The 21614-nt window shown below is 47.9% G+C and overlaps 1 protein-coding gene across 3 annotated transcripts in view; it reads right to left on the bottom strand.

Moving 5' to 3' along the window:
* CACNA1C (calcium voltage-gated channel subunit alpha1 C) overlaps positions 1-21614 on the bottom strand; it is a 714534-nt gene that overhangs the window by 541784 nt on the left and 151136 nt on the right. The window lies entirely within an intron of this gene.

Here is a 21614-nt window from a genome sequence, read left to right as displayed (position 1 = left end):
TCCATGCCAATCCTCCTCTTTTTTTTTTTTTTTCTGAGGAAGACTGGCCATGGGCTAACATCTATGCCCATCTTCCTCCACTTTATATGGGACGCTGCCACAGGATGGCCTGACAAGCAGTGCATCAGTGCGCGCCCGGGATCCGAACCCAGGCAGCCAGCGGCGGAGCGCACGCACTTAACCGCTACGCCACAGGGCTGGCCCAACATGTGGAATCTTTGAGTAGTGGCTGGAAGACAAGTTGAGATGCCTCCTTGCTCATAAGTGGGATCAATATCTCCACAGCAGGTCTTTTCAAGGCAATATTTTAATATGAAAGGCAGAGTCAATGTTTCCAAAGAGAACTGTCAAGCAGGAGGGAGTTTACTTCACAAGAGATTTATCAGAGATTTCTGCGGTTGTGTGGATGATTGGTTTGCTGCAGGGTGATATATTCAGACTTTTTCCCTCCTCTTTCTCTACTCTAAAGTCCCTTCAGAGATTTCTTTATGACTTTGTAATGCTAATTCCTTCAAAAATTTTTGAAAGATTTGACAGGTTTTATATAAGTGCGTGTGTGTGTGTGTGTGTGTGTGTGTGTGTGTGTATGCATGTGAACATACAAATAATAAGAAAGCCCTAGAAGTTGCATAAACACATTCTTGTTCCCAGCATCCTCCTAACTATCACCAGATGTACCAACAGCACACTGCTTTCCAATGGGACCCCGCACCACCGACAGAGGTAATCCCAGGATTACGGATCAAGAACACGGAAATCCAACTGTTAAGGGGTGAATTTTTCAAAATGATTCACCTGGGAGAAAACCTGCTGCCTATTTAATTACCAAAAGAAGTCTCCAAAAAGGTTGGAGAAAGTAGAGAGCAGTGTCCTTTCAGTTTATAATTCGCATTCCCTCTCCTTCCAATCGGGTCATGGTGTTTTCATGATTTCCTTCTACATGTTATTGTCCTAAGACACGCTCTCTCCACTTCTCTCTTTATCTCTCTGTTCCTCCAGGTAATTCTGAGCCCCGTTGGATCTTTTCTCTCTCCACCGCCTCACCGTTCTGCCTTCTCTACCAATAACTGAGTTAATGGAAATTATCTAACACTTGTCATAAAGAGGCAAGAGGTCTCTGGAAAGTATCCATAGCACATGATTTGGGTGAAGCCCCAATACCAATAAAGCCAAGTGTCTGCCTTGCCCATATTTGGCATTTCACTCCCCAAGGCTGCCCGAGGAGGTTGTCGATAATCCTCCCACTGTATTAACGTCACAGAAACGCAGTGTCTGGAAGGGAGGCTGGCCTGGCTAGAGGGCAGAATTTATCTCCACCTTCAACCCCTGCAGTTAGTTTCTAACTCTCCTTTTGCTCTGGTCAGCCCCATTTCTTGAAATTTAACCTACATGGTTCAATTCCTTTGAAGCTTCTGAAATACTAAACAAGTGAATCTCAACATTTTGGGGGTTGCCACCCTGTCTCAGTGATTTGTTTAATTTCCCTAGATGCCATCCTGGTCCCAAAAGCCCTGAATTTCATAGATCTAGAGATCTGGATAAGGACAGAGCCAGGGACAGAGATATGCCTTATAGTCAAATGAATTTGCTTTGATAATTTGAGGGGCTGAAGCATTCTCAGGGGGCCCTGTCTGTCCTCTCTCTCATTTGCCCACCTCTGGGTAGACTCAGGCTGCCCTTCTCCCCATCTCTTCCCGGCTTCCCTCCCTCTGTCCTCCTCCCCCAACACCTAGCCCTACTTGGGTCATATTAACCCTCAGACATTTACCTTGAATGACTCAGGCCTGTAAAGTCACAGGTAGATCACTACAAACCCCTTCTGTACAGAGGAAGAGAGGAAATGGTGAAGAGACTCCCTGAGTTGAGTTTTATGATGCTCTTCCCACAGGGCAAGTAAACAAAACAAGATATTGAGAGGAGAAAGCAATCTCTTCAAGCTTAATGGGAAAACAGAAAATTAAATGCTATCAATAAGCAGAAACATGAAATGCTTTTCCAGATGGTTCTGCTTTTGTCTAAATCCTGCCCTTCCTTCAGGTCAGGGTCCACCGCTTCTCAGTGGCCTTTCCCAACGACCCCAAACCTAGGGCTGCCCTCTCCTCTGGTTCCCCACAGCAATTGGCGTCTCCCTCATCTGGGCCCCAGTGTAAGGAACTATGTACCATTAGTTATCTTTTTTTATGCAAGCGTCCGGACTCCCCAGCCAAACTGTATGTCCCTTGCCACATACTGCTACTCAATAAATATTCATTTTACTAATGATGATAGTAAGAAGCTGATGTTGATGCTGATGCCAGCCAAGCTCAAGTGCCTCTTCCCAGATGAAGCCTTTCCTGACCAAAACTAGAATTTTGGAGCAAGAAAGCCCTAGAGTGATCCTCAAGCCCTCTCTCCCTTCTCTCAACTACTATTACATGATTCTCTAATTGGTTCTTGTCACCCAAATCTGACCCTAAACTCCTCAAGGGCAGGAACTATGCTCTGGTCTTTTCTTGGACCGCCCCATCCGCAATCCAAACACACCCACGATACCCAGCGCAGTGATGGAGCAGAGTGGGGACAATAACGCCCTCTCTCCTTTTGTCACCACCCTTTGTGTGGAATTGGTAGGCACTCAATAATAAAATAATAATACTTTCAATTTGAATAATGCTGCACAATTTTCAAAGAGCTTTTAGAAACATTATCTCTAGTGAGATAATGCTCCTCACAAAATAAAACCTGTGAGTTAAGTAGGCATAATTAGTGCTAAGTAACAGATGGAAACTGAGGCTCAGAAAAAGTTAAGTGACTTGCCCACGGGCAGAGAGCCAGGTTAGCATTTCTGGTCCCAGGTCAGCACTTTCTCTACACTGCGGGGCCTCTCCAGACTCTTGAAATGCTAGGCACAAACTGACTATCAGGAGAATTCAGTCAAGAAAAACAAACACCAGGAAAATCCATGCCTTCCACCAAACCCCACACATGGCAATAGTTGACATTTACAGTAACAGAGATGAACTTAGTGTTTTCCCCACAATGTCTTCTATAACTAAATGCCCCTTGCCCAGGGCCTAGAGCAAAGTAGGCACTCAATAAATGGTAGTTGAATGAGCAAAGGATAAAAAAATAAATGAACAAGCAAACAAATGAATAAACCTACAATAAGAGGTGCATTGTTGCTATAAATATAACCAAGCATCGGTTTCAAATCTAAGGAATCCACAAGTTTAAGAAAGCTGATTTCAATTTATAGAATTACAAACGCTTGAGGTAAAATAGCTCTAACATAAGCAAAGGTCCACCAGAGTAAACAAAGAGTTGTATTATTTACCTCCAAAAGGCCAAACCCAAGAATCCTACCTTGCAGAAAAGGAAAAGAAAAAATTGTTCAAGCTGAAAACCATCCTGATTCCAAAAGGATAAATGACTGTAACAAAAATTTTTTTTTACAAAAATAAACAAGCTTTTCTAGAAATGGCTGGATACAGGGAGAAAAAAATGACTTTGGCAACCCAGAATTTCAAGTCATCCTAAGAAATGACACTTAGAGGTTCAGTATCTTCCCTTTAAACAGCTAAACACCTTTTAAACACAGAACCGTTTTTTTGCATACTAATTGAGTTTCCTGTTGAACTATATCTCCAATGAAGTGCTGCCCTCCTGACTCGAATGTGGTAGAGAGTTGGACACTCTACTCACTTCCTTCCTCCTGGGGTATGTTTTCTTTCCTTCTGGAATCCTCTCCTAATACCTTGGGACAGGTATGACCTTACTTCAAGCAATCCCTGGAGATTTCTGTTTCCTCCTTGCTCTTCATCCCTTTACAATTCTCAAGTTTTATGATCTAGGAACCACTTCAGAAGGATGAAAAATTCCACAATCTACCCTAAAACATTTTTTTAATCATAATTTAGGAGAAATGTTACCTTTACGATACAGCTCTCCCTTCCATGCAACAAAGTGATCATCAGTTCCAGATTTTTTTTCAGTAGCATAAATATTAATTTAAAACAAATATAGTCACATCCAGGGGCTGGCCCCGTGGCTTAGCGGTTAAATGCGCTCGCTCCACTGTTGGGGGCCCGGGTTTGGATCCCAGGCGCGCACCGACGCACCGCTTCTCTGGCCATGCTGAGGCCGTGTCCCACATGCAGCAACTAGAAGGATGTGCAACTATGACATACAACTATCTACTGGGGCTTTGGGGGAAAAAATAAATAAAATTGTTTAAAACAAATATAGTCACATCCAAATGTAAACATAAATATTTTAAAGGCAAATCATAATCCAAGAGTTAGTTATTTAATTAGATGCTGCCTGTCTTCCTGAGCTAGAACGAGGAGCCATGAGGGCAGGAACTGTACGTACGTCATAAGCACGCTGTGCCTTACACGCAAGCAGGTGCTCAATAAAGATGCGTTGATGAAAAAATGCAGATCACCCCAAGAAGGTTCTTAGGCTGAACATTGAGAACTCCATGTTTATATGTCAAAATCGTACCTTTTGCATGGAATTGTACCTCCGATTTTTCTTACCTGGAATCCCTTCACTCCTACCAGTGGTCTAGCCAATTCCTCCACAACCTTCCAGGCTTCACTCAAGCCCAACTTCTTCCAGGAAAATCTCTTCTCTTCTACCACTCCAGTCCACACAAATCACCTCCTTTTTGGCCTTCTACTAATCATATTACAGTCAGAATCCTATAGATCGGCTCCTCATTTTTCCATATGTCCTAGTTCTGCTTACTCAGCAGTTGTGTAGGGACACTTACGCCTCTTCAGCCCATGTGGTGCTGACCACAAGAGACAGTGGGGTTCAGTTAATCTTTGCTAGCCTACTATAGTTATTTTCTTCAAACACTGCTAATGCCAGTGATTATAGACTTATAGTCAAATGTCTGTAGGCAATTTTAGAGTAAACTAGAGACACAACTTACAACATATAAATAGCATGTCCCACTGGGGGTGGGGAGGAAAGTCAGAGCAAGGCCTAGGACAAGTATCATAACTGGACCCCTACCACAACTACAAAACACAAGAAATCCCACATTAATAGTCTTTTCAACAAGTCCTTTAAAGTTCCCCCCAAATATACAATTTGAGAGGGAGCATAATGGAATACCAAGTATTTTCTTGGTTTGCACTCTTTTGATTGATTCCTAAAGATAATTTGTATGCACTGATTATGCCCTTGTTTCCTCCCTTTGGAATGTGGACCTTGGTGCTGTCAACGGTCTGTAGTCTGCTGGGGTTCATAGAAGGAATCCATATAACATTAGCATCAGCAGGGACTTTAAAGATCAGTCCACCACCCCCATCTTACAGATGAGGAAACTGAGGCCCAGCCACTGAAGCCACCTGCCCAAGCAGTAGAGGAGAGTCCAAGAGCATGGACTCTGGGTTCTCACCGCCTGGGTGCAAAAGTCACCCACTTTTCTGTTTGCTTCTCTGTCACAGGGGATCACAGCACCTCCACCTCCTATGGTTGCTGGAGGACTGGGTGAGGTGGTGCCTGTAAGGCACATAGCTGCAGCACTAGAAGCGCTCATAAATGCCAGGCATCACCACCAGGGGCACACGGCCAGCTGGGGGCTGTGCCAGGACTAGACCAGGGACCACCCAGCTCAGTGCTCACTCCCCATACCCGAGTCTTGTGCCAACCTGGCAGTACTCCCCAAATAAGGCAATGATGGGAAGGAGCAGTTAACCCTCTAACATTGCCCTCCAAAGACTTGGACAGGCTTCAGGTTCATGGTATCCTCTTGTGGACTGGGTTATTACGGCTTACATGAGGCTGACCTCTGCCCCTGGGCTGCCATAAAAGGAAAGGGCTGAACTTGAGAATGCAGGCTGCCCTCACCCTCCCTCCAGATGGATGAGGACCAAGGGCATTCCAGATAGACAGAAATCTAGACATCCCTAGTGCTGTCTCCACACTCCTTGTCCTCTGAGAGCAAAAGGCTGCAAAGGTCAGATGCCTCGGGGAGGCAGCCTGCTGAGTGGGCTGACACTCTGAAACAACTCCAGCCCACCTGGGGTGGGGGACTGTATACATTGACCTTATGGAATGGCCAGAAAGGTTCCCCTCGTGAATCTGGATGTAGAGAAGTTGCCAGATAACTAAGGCTGGATCACAGACACCAGAGTGTACGGAAGAGTCAGGATAACAGCCTCTGGAGGAGCCTGCCTCCACATTCCTGAAGCATTCTGACAGGTCCCTTTGATGTGTTTCTGCAACTGGCATGTTCCAGGGCTTTCTTCTCCTGGTGAGATGGACCCAGGCCCACTGGCAACAGAAACATCACTCTTGGGATGATAAAGTAAACGCACTAACCCTCACCTTTCTCTGTTGACTCCCAACACTCTTCCAGATACTTCCTGCTGCTTTGGAGGCCTTTGCAAGCTAACAGGACCTGCCAACCCCACACTTAGAACAAAACCCAAACTCCCCACCATGGCCTACGTGACCCAGCCCCCGCGCACCTCTCTGACCACCTCACATTCCTCCCTCTTCCCAATGTGCTAGGGCCACACCTCGAGTCCTTGCCCCCTGCTTGACCCCGCAGGCCTCCCCGTGGTCCCTTCTTATCACCACATCTCAGCTCAGGTACCACCTCCTCACAGAGACTTTCCCTGTCTACCACCTGCCCCATAACTCTCCCTCTCATTAGCCTTTTTTACTTTCTTCTTCATAGTATTGATAATGCTCTGAAATTATCGTTTATTAATTTGCCAAATTGTTTACTGACTGGCATTACAGACCATAAGCTTTGTGAAGGCAGAGACCTTGTTTCTGCAGATTTTGTATTTCTAGCACCCAGCCTGGGATAGAGTGGACATTCAATAAATATTTATTGAATGAATGTATGAATGACTGTACTGATACCAAGCCAAATGGTCTATTGATCAGGCAAAGAACCACAGACGTGCAAAATATAAAAGGATCATCTGAACATAATCCTCTCCTGGATTATGAGAAACGAACAAACAGAGGTCAGAGAGGCAAGACACTTACTGAAGGTCACCCAGCTAGTGAGGAGCAGAGAAAGGTCTGGAATGCAAGGCTTCTGACTCCTCATCTGGTGTTCTTTCAGTCATGCTACACCTCTCTAGAACCTCTAGGCCATGAACAAGTTCTCTCCTCTAGGCCATGAACAAGTTCTCTTATTCACATATTCACTCTGCTATTTATTCAGCAAATATTTATTGAGTGTGTTCTGTTTCAGGAACCGTGCCAGGATCAGAATCCAAATCAAGGGTGCTGGGATCCCCTCGTCCACAGTCCCAAAGAAATCGCTGGAGGCAGTGATAGGATCCTCTTGCTGGGGGCTCTCCAGGATTGTTCCACAAATCGTCCATCCTCCATGACTGTTCCCAGAGTGAACTGGGGCCTGTCCCTGTCCCAGCTCAGAGATTCCCCAGTTACAGGGCAGATCCTCTGCCAGAAACATGACAACGACACGCAGCCACAGAAGCAGTGAGCCAGAGGTCCAGAGGGAGGGATAGCACTCTGAAGGCTGTGGAACAAGCTGGCTGAGTCACCACGTGTCAGCTGAGAGCTTCTCCCCCTGTTTGGATCGAACCTTGGCAAAGAGAAGTCACCACTGAGGCCTCTGCCAAACCCACTTCACATGGCCCTGGGTGCCAGGGCAGAGGAGGGACGAGCCCAGGCCTTCCCCAGTCGGTTACGGTGACTGGAGGGGAAGCCAGGGCTCCTTTCTGTGGCTGCGAGGAAGGCCCCTTCCTCCCACTCACTGAGAGCCAGGAGGGGCTCAGGAGGTGTCAGGATGGGGCCTTCTGTGACCTGGAGAGCTGCCCTGCCTGTGGACGTCCGGTTCTCACAGCATTTTCCCTTCCTTTTGGGCACCTGACTGAGGCCAGTGGGCACAGGGGGCAAGAGAGGGTGGGAAGGAGCGGGTCCCGAGCTGCAGGACTGAGCTAAGATCTCAGACCCTCAGCGTAGAAGGGACCTCCTCTGCCAGCCAAGCTGCTATCCTTCAGGCAGCCCCGCTGTAACAGGGATACTAGGAGCCTGCCCTGTCAGCACCCACGCCCTCGCTGAGCACTTTTCTTTAAGAGGCATGGCCTGTAGCAGCCCAGCCAGGCACTCAGCAGACAAGTATTAAGCTCCTACAGTATTCCAGGTACTGTGCTGGATACTGTATGCACATGATCCCTGCTCACACACAAGTTACTGCTAGTGAGTGTTGTGGGCTGAACTGTGTCCCCCAGAAAGGTATGTTCAAGTCCTAACCTCCAGTACCTGTGAATGTGGTTTTATTTGGAAATAGGGTTAAGATAAGGTTATACTGGATTAGGGCCCACCCTAATCCAATGACTGGTGCCCTTATAAAAGGAGGGCAATTTAGACACAGAGAGACAGACCCCAGGGGAGAAAGCCACGTGAAGGTGGAGGCAGAGATGAGAGGGGCGTGTCTAGAAGCCAACGAATGCCGAGCATCGCCGGCAACACCAGCAGCTAGGAGAGAGGCATGAACAGACTCTCCCTCAGAGCCCAGAAGGAACCAACCCTGCTGACACCTTGATTTTGGACTTCTGGCTCCAGAACTGTGAGAGAAAAAAATTCCTGTTGTCAAGAAGGAATTCCTGAGTAAAGAAGAGATTAAAAGTGCTTAGATATCTAGAATGCTATGGAAACGTGGAGGGCCAGAGAAACCTTCCTACTAACCTGAGTTTTGAGGATGAATAATAGTCAGCCAGAGGAATGAACACACAAAGTTGCCTTTTGGGGCTCAGGGGAAACTTCCAGTGAAAGCCACGTCTGAGCTGAGACACCAAGGACCAGTTGCATTAAGCCAGGCAAAGTGGAGGAAACAGTGACCCAGAAGGAAACAATGTGAGCAGAAGCCCAAAAGTGAAGGGGCAGAGACCTGCTCAAGTCCAGCGGTTCTGGAGGGAAGTGGAGAGAGAGGGGAGATATTGGTTTTCTGTTGCTGCATGACGAATTACCATAAGCTTAGCGGCTTGAAACAAAACCCCTTTGTTAGCTCACAGCGCTGTAGGTCGGAAGGACAGGCACTCATCTCAAGGATGAAGTCAGGACAGCTGGCTGTGTCTTATCTGGGCCTTGGAGTCCTCTTGCAAGTTCATTCAGGTTGTTGGCAGAATCCAGTTCTTTGCTGGCCGTCATCCAGGAGTCGCTCTCAGCTCCTGGAGGTCATGCTCAGATCCTTGCTAAAGGGCCCCTCCATCTTCAAAACCAGCAACAGAGATCAGCTCCTGCATCTCACCCCCTGCGCTCTGAGACTTTCTCACCAGGAAGAGCTCAGTTACTTTTAAGGGATCACATGACTAAGACAGACCTCCCTCTTCCTTTTCTCATCCTTCTTCAAGTCACTATGTCATATAGCATAACCTAATCATGGAAGTGCTGACCCACCATATTCACAGGTCAGGCCCACCCTCAAGGCAGAGGACTAGGCAAGGGTGTGGGTCACTGGGGGTCATCTCAGAATTCGACCTACCACAGCAAGGCGTGTCGGCGGCATTCTGCAGACCAAGGCTACCCATTTCCCCATGCCCTTCTCCTCTGGCATATACTTCTGCCTTTATTCCTCCTCCCTCCCCACCCAAAACACACTCCCAGGCCTGCAGCTCCACTCTGGGCAGCCCCAGCTCAGACTGGCCTCACCTGTGGACTCATGGGAGACTCCGCTGATCATACTGCTGTGTGGCCACACAGGCAGAAGCCAGTGGAGGTGGGAGAGATGAGAAGCCAACTTTTGGAATGCTCCTCGATGGGCCTGGAAAGTGGGGGTTACCCCAGCCTGCTGGTGGCAACCACCTAGTCATTCTCCTACCGTTCTCTCATTAGCCTGGCAGAAGTGGTTCTCAGAGCCACATCGGCCCTCACACCTTTCTCCATAAGGCCCATCCCCGTGAACCCCGTTCAGCTGCCACAATTCAAACACAACTGCGTCTTGAACTGCGAACGTGGCCCAGCCCTCAAGCGTAATATCCAGGCCCTGCCACCTGCCTTCTCCACACGCCCAGATCCATCCGCAAGCACAGTCTGCTCTGAGGCTGTGCTCCCTGGGCCTGGGCAGGCCTAACCCAGCCATAAGTCCCACAGCCCTTGTGGTCAGACCAGCAGAAGCCCCTGTACAGCTCGTGAGGTTCTCTCCTGGACATGCCCATCCTTCCTTACTCTCAACGCCCGACCCCGTTCCTAAGGACTCACAAGCCATGTTTCTGACTGTGTGCCCTAGAGCACGGAGAGAGAAGCCCAGCGTTTTCACACCACTTCTACTGTGTACTTGAGGAAGGCTTTGCAAGCCGCAGGACAGCGTGAGAGGACCGACTCAACAGCCCCACACAGCCGTGCCAGAGTTAAACCAGACCCAAGGAGAAAACAGGAAGTGCACAGAATGAGCGACCCAGTAAGGGGCTACCCATGTGAGGGGATGGTGGTTCCAGGCCTTCACACAAAGTCAAGGACATGCCACTGTCCCCTCGCCTGGCTTCCCCAGGCTCCGGCAGCCCAGCCGAGCTCTCAGCAGCAAGCAAGTCATGGCTCACCATCCATCTTGGAAAGGTCAGGAACTAAATTTGGAACTTGGCTTTCTGTTCTTTTGCATCTCTAAGTTATCTTGAGAGTGTGACCAGAGAGGAGGCTGAGGGAAAAGGTTCACAGAGGAATATGCCAGAAAAGAAGGCATCAGAGACAAAATATATCTGTCTGGTTTTAATAACAGTAGTAACAGTCATTGTGATAACACGGCTACATCTCTATGGCACTTTGCATTTTCCAGAGCATTTACATACATCCTCTCATTTGAGCCTTGCTGTGACTCTGTAAGGTAGGAGTTATTACCTTTATTTCACAGTCGAGAAACCTCAAGTCTAGGGCAGTAAAGTGACAAGGCCATGCCACTGGTCAGTGGCCAAACTGGAGCTAGAACCCGAGACTATGATTCCCAGCTCAGTGCTCTTCCGCTACCCATCACACATCCCTGTGCTTTAGGCCGCGGCTCCATAATGTCTTCACGTCTCCAGCAGAGCCTTGAGGGCTCGGGATATCCCGTGAAGCCTTAAGCATGAACGGGACATGGCTCTCGCAGGGCTGGGTGCTGTTGAGGCCCCCGACATCCAACTCTCCTGGCCCTGACACTAGACTGTACTGACTGAGGTCCCAACAGAGCCCTGAGTTCAAATGTGGGCCCAGGGACCTCCAGGGAACTGCTTCCAATGATTCAGTCCCCAAGAAAGCTCATTCAGGTTTTAAGCTTGTCTCAGAATCAGGCTGATCTGGGTCCCCACCCCAACCAGAGGTTCTCATCTCTGTAGGAGGAGGCCTGGGGGCCTCAGGTTGAGGATCTCAGCTAATACGCATCACTGGGCTTTGGGAGAAGAAAGCCTCAAACCCAAGACTCCCGCTCAGGCAGCAGTGATGGAAATGAGCCTCTTCCTCGCCCACCTCCCACACTGTCCGGATGCACCGAGCAGGGGCTCCAGGGCCATGCCCCTCAGCCTTAACACAGCCTGAGGCTGCATCTCCCGCATTCATTGTCACTCCTCCTTTGGCATCCCTTGGTAAAGAGATCATCACATGTGTCACATAAACGCTAGCTGAGTCCCCAGTAACTAAAGGACCATATTCTAGGCAAAATATCCCTCCCCATACACCTGAGGAAGGCCACAGAGCACAGCAGTTCAGGGCATGGACTTGAGAGGCACAGACCTGGGCTGGAAACCCAGCTCTATCGCCTCACAGCTGTGCACCTTGGGGCGAGTTAGTTCATTTCTCTGTGCCTCTTTTTCCTCATCTTTAAAATGGGATGATTGTAATAATAATAGAATTCTCATGGGGTTGTTGAGAGGACTAAATGAGCTTAGAACATACTTAGAACAGTGACAGCAATATGCCAGCAATATATGCGTGGGCTACATGAGAGGGGGGGTAGCTATTATTACTAGTTGGAAGGCACTAATCCAACAACTTCAATCATACAGAAATCAGTGAGAACGAAGGGAATAAAGCGAAAAACGGCTTCTGAGAAGCCAAAATCACTGTTATAAAATCCATAAATTGAAGCTAATGCACTTTATTCATAAGTGAGCCTCCTCAATCAGAGTCTATTTATTCTTACTTGCACATAACTATAATGGATTTGGTTATCTAGTTTCCAAGCCCACAGGAGAGAGGGAGCAGCCAATTACAGGGCAGGTCCGGGAGCAGGCAGACACCACAACAGGAGTGGTATGTGAGAGCTCTGCCCACAGCCCTGGGATCACAGTGTTCTGGGACCACGTGGAGGCTCCTTCGCTCTCCCAATGGCTTCACGGTATTACAGCAGGCTCAAGCACTGAAATTTCTAATGATTGTGCAGTCCCAAAAAAGGATGAAATATGTTCAGAATTTTTCTTTTAAGGATTCAAGGATGCGTATTTTATATTCTAGAAAGACTTTCTTCAAATATACTTAAATTAAAAGGAGCTTGGTACATGAAAGTGGTTCTATTACATAGAGTGTGAATATATGTGGAACATTTTACCCCCAAAATGAATACAGATGGATAAAAACGGAGCAAGAAGTGTCACCATACTTAGACTTCAAAGCATCATGTCCTCTCACCCCATCCACTGGCAAGTGCAGCGCAGACAATGCCTTCTCTGAAATGTTTAGTGAGGGAACACTGAGTCAGACAGCTGCCCCAGGCCCTCGAGGGCCTATGACGGGCAGATGAAGCACAACTCTAGCAGGGAGCCTGCCATCCAATCCGAAACGCCAGGTTCCTCATGTGGCCGACCTGGTGGGCTTCGCTGGCCTCTCTGCTGCACTCGCCTTGCAACATGTCGTGTCCTGCGCCCAGCTCTGTCCTTTCTCCTAATGGCATCGGTGCTTGGAGCGAGGGTTTTCTCGTCTGTGTGTGGTTTAAACTGTGACATTTCTGTAGCTCACTTACCTCAGCGCATTCCAAGGAATACCATTGCTCAAGTGTCTGTGATGGTAAGGGTTGGAAAGGTTACGCCTGCCCTGCCTGGTACAGGGAGTCCTGGGGCACCTTAACACCCAGGCAGCTGTCGCATCACAGTTAAGCACACACACCTGGAGATAATCGCCCGTGTCTACACGACAGTGTCTTCCCTTCACAGCTATGTTTCACAGGGCAAATTATTTCAATTCTCTGAGCATCAGTGTCCTCATCTGTAAAATGGGATAACAACAGTATCCATCTCATCGCGTTATTATGATGCTTAAATGCTTTAACATATACAAAGCACTTCAGTGTCCGCACTTGGAACAAACTCAGAAACAGCACCTACTGTTATTGTGTTAAAGACTCTGAGAAGTCTTACAATAAAGTACTTTGTTTAAATTTGGTTATCTCAGCATTTACCAAATTTATTTTACAACAGAACAAAGTTTATTTTTTAAAATATCTGTTAATAATGCTGTAGAGTATTCAATCTTTGAAACATTTCCCATCTACCTCATTCTATGCTCACAGCAACCCTACATACACCAGAGAACAGAGCAAAGAGCTTAAGCCATGGTTTCACACAGTCTTGAATTCAAATTATGGCTCTACCACCTGCTCACCAAGTCACTCTGCTTCTCTGAGATTCTATTTCCTCATCTGAAATAAAGGGACACTACCTAGCAGGGTTCATTCACTCACCCATTCATTCACTCAGCAAATATTTATCAAGAGCCTGACACATACCAGTTACTGCTCAAGGCACTGGGGACAGAGTGGTAAGCAAGAGGGATAAATCCTCTACCCTCTAACTTATTGTTGTGGAGATTCAGAAGAGTGTGTGCAAAGCACCGGCACCTGGTGGTCACTCAATAAAGGCAATTATCATGACTAAGCAGGTTTTATTACTCCCATTTGCCAGAAGAGTTGCATACAGAAAGGTTAAGTGACTAAGGCCACACAGTCCAGGTCTCTCTTCCTAGGTCAACACCTGTAACCCTGGCTCCAGAAGAGCTATTAAGACACACCCTGCCCAGGTCTCACTTAGACAGTTCAACTGGAACCTGAGAGAAGAGATCGTCCTCAGCTGAAGTGCTTTCCCAACACAGTGTCAGGCTATTCTCCCATCTAAAGACAACTCGACACGCTGCCTCCCCACCCTGCTTCCCCTCTCACCACATGGCACGGAGAGGGTTAGCATATGATGCAGCAGCTACGTTGCTTGTTACCTGCAATATCTATTAGTACATTCATAACCCTAGTATTTATGCAAAGTGTGTGTGTCTGGTGCATTAGGATGACACATGCAAGATAACAATAATACACCTCGTTTTGTTACGATCATTATTGTTGATGCACGAAAGCCCCCAAAGACTTCTCACTCTTAGGCAAACATGATGACAAAAGAAACCACAGCTCACTGCAGGGAGATTAGGGACACTCCAGCTGGCATCTTGACTCACTTCTCAAATAGAAGCCTCTGACTCGGGGCCGCACATCCCTCCAGAGCCCGTTGGGCAGGCTTCAGCTTCACCTCAGAACTGGTGGTAGTCCGCATGCAGGACCCCGTGGGGGTGTCTTTAGTCCAGCACCGTGTGGGAATGGGGGAACCTCAACTTTACAGTGCTCAGGCACACCCTGGCTCCCTGTGCTATGACTGGGAAGGGACACAGGGTTGTTCCAGGCACAAAACACCTGTGGGGAGTAGAGTCTCCACCGGCCACCCAAGCCTCTCCATTTGCGGCTCTTCCTTTGGCATGAATGCCTCTCTGCTTCCCTCCCTCTGTAGTGAGACAACGAGGTGAGGCACGCACAGACGCTCGCCAATCTTGCTGGATCAGAGTTGCCAGAAACAAGAGCTTTTTGTCTCCTCTCCCACCCTTTTGAGGCAAAAGCTAGCCTGAAGTGCCTCTGATTCTGACTTACCTCCAGGGACGCGGGGATGGCTTTCAGCCTCTGGTTGTGAATTCCAAAGGACAACACACATCTGCCTGAGCCAGGCATGGCTCTCAGCAGGTTAACTCATTTAATCCTCACAACCAGCCTATGATGGCACTGTCATTACTGCCCCAATTTCACAGCGATAAATGGGAAAATCGGACATCCCAACCTTCTTCCTGGTCTAGCTCAAGCCCCTCTGATGAACCCCTTCCCCTGAGCTCTCTCCTCCCCCAGCCCCAGTGGAGAAGAAAAGCTCAGCCCCAAAACGATTCCTTTTCTGGCCTCTTCCTTTCTCCTCTCCACTTCCGCTTCAAGCCTGGCTCTCACTCCAGAGAGTGCACAGCACTGTTCTTTACACAAGGTCAAATGCCAAATATATTGTCTTACTATTTCGACTCAAGCCAAGTCTTTGTGGACCTGAGGGTTTGGGAGTTTTCCACACACAATGAGTTCGCTCAGCTCGCAGAGGTTGCTCCCTAGACATCATACAATTTACCTACTGGGTAACAGCTACTGGTAGAACGGGTGTACAGTTGGTATACTATAAACCATGTACTGCAGAGTGGGTGGCACTGCCAATAAGGAGACTGTGAACAACAAGAAAGAAACGTCACATCACGGGCGAGTTCAGGTTTCATTATGCTTCACTAGCATGAGGAAAAGATAAAGATCATGGATTTGGGTACAAAAGTGTATGTTGGAGCATAAAACAAACAGACTTGTACTTAAATAATGAGAGAACAATCTAAAAAAACTCTAGACTGGAATATTTTTCATCTCTTGGAAAGAGAAGAAAGCAAAGTGCTAGAAAAATAAATAGGGATTATATTAAGCAGGTGGGAGAAAGGAGAGGTCTGCGCGAGTGGATGGAAGGTGACAAATCTGCAGGCAGGAGCAGCGCAGATGTGAACTTGCAAGTACATGTGAAAAGAAGACTCTTCTAATTCTGTGCCAGTGTGCATGTGCTTTGCTAAATAGATTATTCTTGAACCGAAGAGAGTGGGAAACCTCTCGGCAGTTGACGTGTCTCATCTTTCTGTTTGGACCTTCGAGAGAGCTTGTGGGCAGACAGCAGCAGACTGGAGAGACGGAGCTGAAGGTGATCCACTCATACGATGGTGAACATTCTAGGTCACTGCTCTCAAAGAGCAGCCCATAAGCCCTGCATCAGAATCACCAGGGGAGCCTGCTAAAGTGCAGACTCCCCGGCCCATACCATACTCAGACTCTCTGGGGGCAGGGCCTGGGAATATGCATTTTAACCTGCTCTCCATATTATTCTAATGCCACTGAGATTTGAGAACCACTGCTGTAGGTGCATCATCATCTCTCCTTTGTATTTCTCAGAGCAGGACTCTGAAAGAGCAATTCTTCATTTGAAAAAAAAAAAAAACTGCAAGTAACAGGGGAATTCTCAGGCTTCATATTAGGGGTACTTAAATAATTTGGGAACTATGTTCTGGCACAAGGGGAATATTTCAGTCAATGAAGCTCACGATGCACCTACTACTCCAGGGCCTTGGTGAGGGTACAAACACGACTGAGGTCCACTGCTCCTGCATGGAGCCCTAAGCTCAGCTCTCCTCACAACAGGCCAGGCCTCTTGTTGGTGGCCTTGAGTTGTCATCAAGACAAGTCTGAACCAGCAGCCCATCCCTCTTTCATATTTTTAAACTTCCTGTTCCCTTAGCTTCTGACTCCACTCTCTCCGATTCCCCTCCTGCCTCTCAGGCCAAACCTGCCTCACGCCCGTTCTTGGCTCCTCCTCATCCTCCCACTCCGCACACACAGTGCTCCCCAGTCTCCAGCCTTGGCACTCAGCTCCTCTCCCCTCCACCCTGGTGCTCTGAGCCAGGCCTGTGGCTTCTCCTTCCACCCATCCTCCTACTCCCCCCAAGTCTCTCTCTTCAGCATGAACTGTCCCCTGAGCTCCTGACCCATACTGACTGCCTGGTGGACATCTCCACCTGCACATTCCATGGGCTCCTCACTTAACGAATCCCAAATTGTACCCCTCATGCCCCCCCTTAAATGTGACCTTTCTCCTCAAGTCCTTCTCCTGGCTGATGGCACCTAGTTACCCACAACACCATCCCGGGAGTCAGCTCTCTCCTCTGTCCATAGTGTCCAGCTGGTCACAAGCCCAGGCAAGTTCACCCCCTAGATCCACCACCCTCCTGTCTATCCCTACTGTCACTAGCATCTGGACTTCTGCAGTTTCCTTTTCTCTTCACAAACAGTGAGGCCTCCCTCTGAGCCATCTTCCTCATGCTGTAAAAGCACCCTTTCGAAAATATGCCTCTGGACCCAGCACTCGCCCACTCTGAAAATCTTCAGGGTCTCCTCATCATCACCCACAGGTAAGTTCAACTGCTGGCATGAGCTATGAAGTCCCTCATCACCTGGCTCTTCTCATTCACTTGAAATCAGCACCCTGTCCTCTGGTCATAAAGGGCACGACGACAGGGCCTTTCCACATGCATATACCTCAGCCTGAAATGCCGCTTTTGGCCTGGAAATCACCTCTTATTGGGGGATGCAACTCAAATATGTCCTCCCACGTGAAGCCTTTCCTTATTCCTTTCCCAAAAGCAAAATGAATCAGTCCTTCCTCCCTACGCCCTGACCCCTTGTAAGACCTTTCACTATTTGCAAACATCCGTTTACATGTTAATCTTCTCTGTTAGACATGGGGTCTGTCTCTTGAAGTATCCCAAACATAGTGCCTGGCTCTTGGCATGGATGTTTGCCAAATGACTGAAGAAGCATAAGATGGACCCATGGAAAGAGACATTAGAGGTACAACACCAGGAAAGAGGCTATCGTACTAGTCCAGGCAAAGGACAGTGAGGGCCTGGGCTGGGATGATGGGGATGGCATGATGGTAACAACGGCAACAATAATACCTAACACTGAGCCCTGACTACAGCAATCTTCTATATGTTTTGTCTCGTTTAATCCTCACGGCAACCTGTGAGATAGATCCTATTATTGTTGCTATTCCCATTTTACAAATGAAGAAACTAAGGCACAGAAAGTTTAAACAAATGACTTTGGAAATAGAAAAAAGGATAAATGTGATATGTTGCCAATAAAAATTTCCACATCTGGGTGCCTGGTCAGCTGAGCACAGTGAGGGGAAGAAGGTGTTCAAGATGACTTTGCGTGACAAGAAGGTCAGCAACGCCACTGACCGGGCCAGGGATGTTCGTGTAGGGTTTTGTTCGTTTTCTTTGGGGGACGGGTTGTGTGACGGGAGTGAGGCAGAGTTCTATCCGTGCTTGTTTGTTTGAGGTATCAGCAAGACTTCCTGGCACACATGACCGTGTGCCAAGACCTCACTGGGCACTTCATGCTCATCGTCTGCCTTATCCTTCCCCAGAACCCTGTGAGGGGACGTCACCTCCATTTCACAGGCCAGGGAACTGAGGTTCAGAAAGACCAAATAACTTCAGACTAAGACTCAGAGTTACAAAGTGGTGAAGCTAAGATTTGAACCCAGGTCTGCCCAACTCAAATTCTGCTCTATCCAAGAGGTCAGTAGCTCCCAAAGTTGACGGATCATTAGGCCCCTCCCCCAGTGAGGAATTTTCAAAATGCATATTCCGAGGCCATGCCCCAGAACTACCAAATTTGATCAGATCTATCAAAGCATCGAATCCGTATCGTTGAAGCTCTCCAGGTGGTTGTAATAATCAAGCTGGTTTCAAGAGTCACTGCACTGGTTCACAGGCCTCTCTAATGTAGAAAATACTGGTCCAGGCCTTCAGAAAGAGCTTAGAGCTGGAGACGTAAGTCTGGGAACAATTTGCCTAGAAAGGGAAGGTCAATTGTGGAAGTAGCTGAGCTCACCAAGGGAGAGCACAGAAAAATAAAATAAGAGGGCCAGGATAGCACCCTGGAAAAAGTTCCAGTAGAAGCAAGAAGAGAAGCTAAAAGCAGCAGGAAGAAAATGGTAAGAGAGATAGGAGACTTAATAGCAACTACGTCCCAAAGCCAAGGGGTAAAAGAGTTCTGCAAAGGGGCATTTGACAACATAAGATGCTGTGGAGAGGAGGAGGAAGAGGAGGACCCAGATCATTATACTCATATTGGTTATGTCCATGGGGTAGAATAATATCCTGATCTATAAGCTGATGTGGGTTTTGCTTGGTTCCTTGTTTTAGGGGTTTTCTAATACTCCTTGGCCACCGTGCCCCCCCACATTAAGTCGGTGGCTTTCACTGCCCCAGAGAAGGTATGACAGTGGAATGCAGAGAAAAGGAGTCAGACTGTGGCTTCTGGGTTCAACGAGCATAGGTCAGGGCATTGATGACAGTCTGGAAGACCAGAGAAGGGGTCTATTGGACGACACTGTCCAAACAAAGATCTCAAGATGGTGAATATGGGAGTATTAGAGAGGAAACAAAAATGAGTGAGACCCTGGACTGTGCCCTTGAGAAGGGGCCCTTGAAATCTTCACCCTGTCCCCATTCCCACAGCCCCAGAAGTGGCCAAGAGAGAAGCAGAGCTGAAGAGACTCCATGTTGGGGAACAAGAGACCATACTACCCGCAGGGATCAAAGACCAAGATCCTTCTAGAAGGGACAAGGCCATTTCAACAGTGTGGATCGACCACGCCAAGAGCAGTATTTCCCCTCGGCCCCATAATGCAGTGGCCCTAGAGAAGTGCCCAGAACTAAGCTACACCTCCAGGGAATGGGCTGAGAGCCCTGCATTTACAGAGACAAGGTTTATGCCTCCAGGCCAAAGGGAGTCTCCAACCGGACATCATGTTCAGTTACAGGAAAGGAAAAACAAGTCACATTTCTTTCCTTCCTGAGTTTGCCAACTGAGATCTATATCTGTTACATTCTAGAGATGGGATGGAAGACAGACAGCAAGGAGTTGAAGACAGAGCAAAAATGAACTGGCAGAGGTGGCACACACAGACTCTTTCTCAAAAAAAACCTAAAATTAAAAATTTATACATATATCGCTCTCTCCATCAAAGGAAGCTCAGGGATAGAGCTAGCAGAATTAGGGAAGTGTGTCTGTGTGTGTGTGTGTGTGTGTGTGTGCGCGCGCGCGTGTGTGTGTGTGTATTTAGGATGGAGGAAACCTGACCCTACCTCCTTAATTTAGTAAGTCTCTGCCTGACTCATGGCTTGACAGAGGTAGGAATTGCCTTAGCAACTTGAAGCCCCTGTTCAAACTCCCACACTCTCTTCTGCACTCCTCAAACTCCTAGTGTAATGTCACTAAGTTCACTGGCTGTCCCCCCGCCCCTTCCACCTATCTAACCTCACCCTTCATTGGGAAGGAACAGAGGAGCAACAGGCAACAGAAGCCTGACCCTGTGAGGCCTTGAGAGGTGTGGGCTCGCATGCTGGTGTTATTCTTTTTTAAAAAACAGCTTTATTGAGGTATAATTTACATACCATAAAATTTTCCCAATGTAAGTATAGGACTCAATGATTTTTAGTAAAGTTATACAGTTGTGCAACCATCATCACCACTTAGTTTTAGAATACCCCCTTCACTCTATGGTGGGGTTTCTCCCCTCCACCTCCCGGAAGGGACCTCAGCCAGCCCAGGCTTCCCTCTCCTGGAGCTCCCCAAGCGCCCTGCATAACAAGGTCCCTGTGATGGTGCCATCTCTGGGGCCTAAGATCAAGCACACTCCTCTCCCCACTTCACAACTGCCTGGGCCTAGAGTAGACCCAAAGCTTCACTGGCTTCAGAACAAGACACAATTTTTCTTTTTATAAGATGCACATTAAGTGTTAAGCTGCAGGGGTTTTGGGGAGCCCCGGGGTGGGGGAGGAAGGTGCACACAGAGGAAGTGTAACCAATGAGAGATGCTCCTCTCCAGGGGATGCTTTTCCAGGGTACATTTGGGAGACACTTTGCTTGTGTTTATTTTGACACAGTAAAGATTTCTTGCCTATTAAGAGACAAGGTCACACCTCAGAAGCCCGCATGAACTGTGGCTAATGCTCTGCCGGCCAACTCTGGCCATGTCATCACTCGGCGCTCGCTGGCGAGCTCTGGAACCTGTCTCCAACACACGGCCCCAAGGCAAGCCATAAGACGCAGCAGCCTGGCTCGCACCCAACACCGTACTCAATATGGAGCTGGCGCTAATTGTAAAAAGTGGGAAAACGGCAGAGAAGTTTAAAACGCGCATCAGATTTACTTGCTGAAGGAGCCAAAGAAAATGTCAAAAGTTAAAAAGCAAAAGAATTACACCCATGACATGAGGAGCAGCCGTACCACGGAGAGGAGACTCCTGTAACCTTCCTGCTTCTTTTAGAAACCACCTCGTCAGGCAGTCCAGTCTCACTAGCTAGAGGAAGGTGCTGACGACAGGGGAAAGATGCGCTTTGTGGGAATTACACGGTAAGTTATGGTGTCTTTGCAGGGTAGGGGGAGAGAGACAGGATTTTCCTACGGGCCTGTAGCAGAGGCATCCCAGAGTGCCCCAATTTTGCCAGCTGCATTCCAGAGCTCTTTTCCTCCCATGCCCAGACGGAGCAGAGGCCTTTGTAATGACTTCACGCTCAGCCAAAAGTAAACACACTCTGCACTTTTTCCATGGACAGATTCTAACCTCAAATTGCCAGCACTGGCCTCCCAACAATCCAAATGGAAAGCTGCCTTTCCCAAGAAAATAAAACCTTTTCAACTAAATAATACATCTTGGCTGCAAAAGCAAACTTTCCTAAAAGCTTCCTAGAAATTATTTATCGTGCAACAATCCTCCAGATCT

Source organism: Ceratotherium simum, chromosome 17, assembly GCF_057802395.1.
Source record: "Ceratotherium simum simum isolate JZ-2026a chromosome 17, ASM5780239v1, whole genome shotgun sequence".
NCBI classification, from domain to species: domain Eukaryota; kingdom Metazoa; phylum Chordata; class Mammalia; order Perissodactyla; family Rhinocerotidae; genus Ceratotherium; species Ceratotherium simum.
This window is presented reverse-complemented; position numbering and strand designations above follow the sequence as displayed.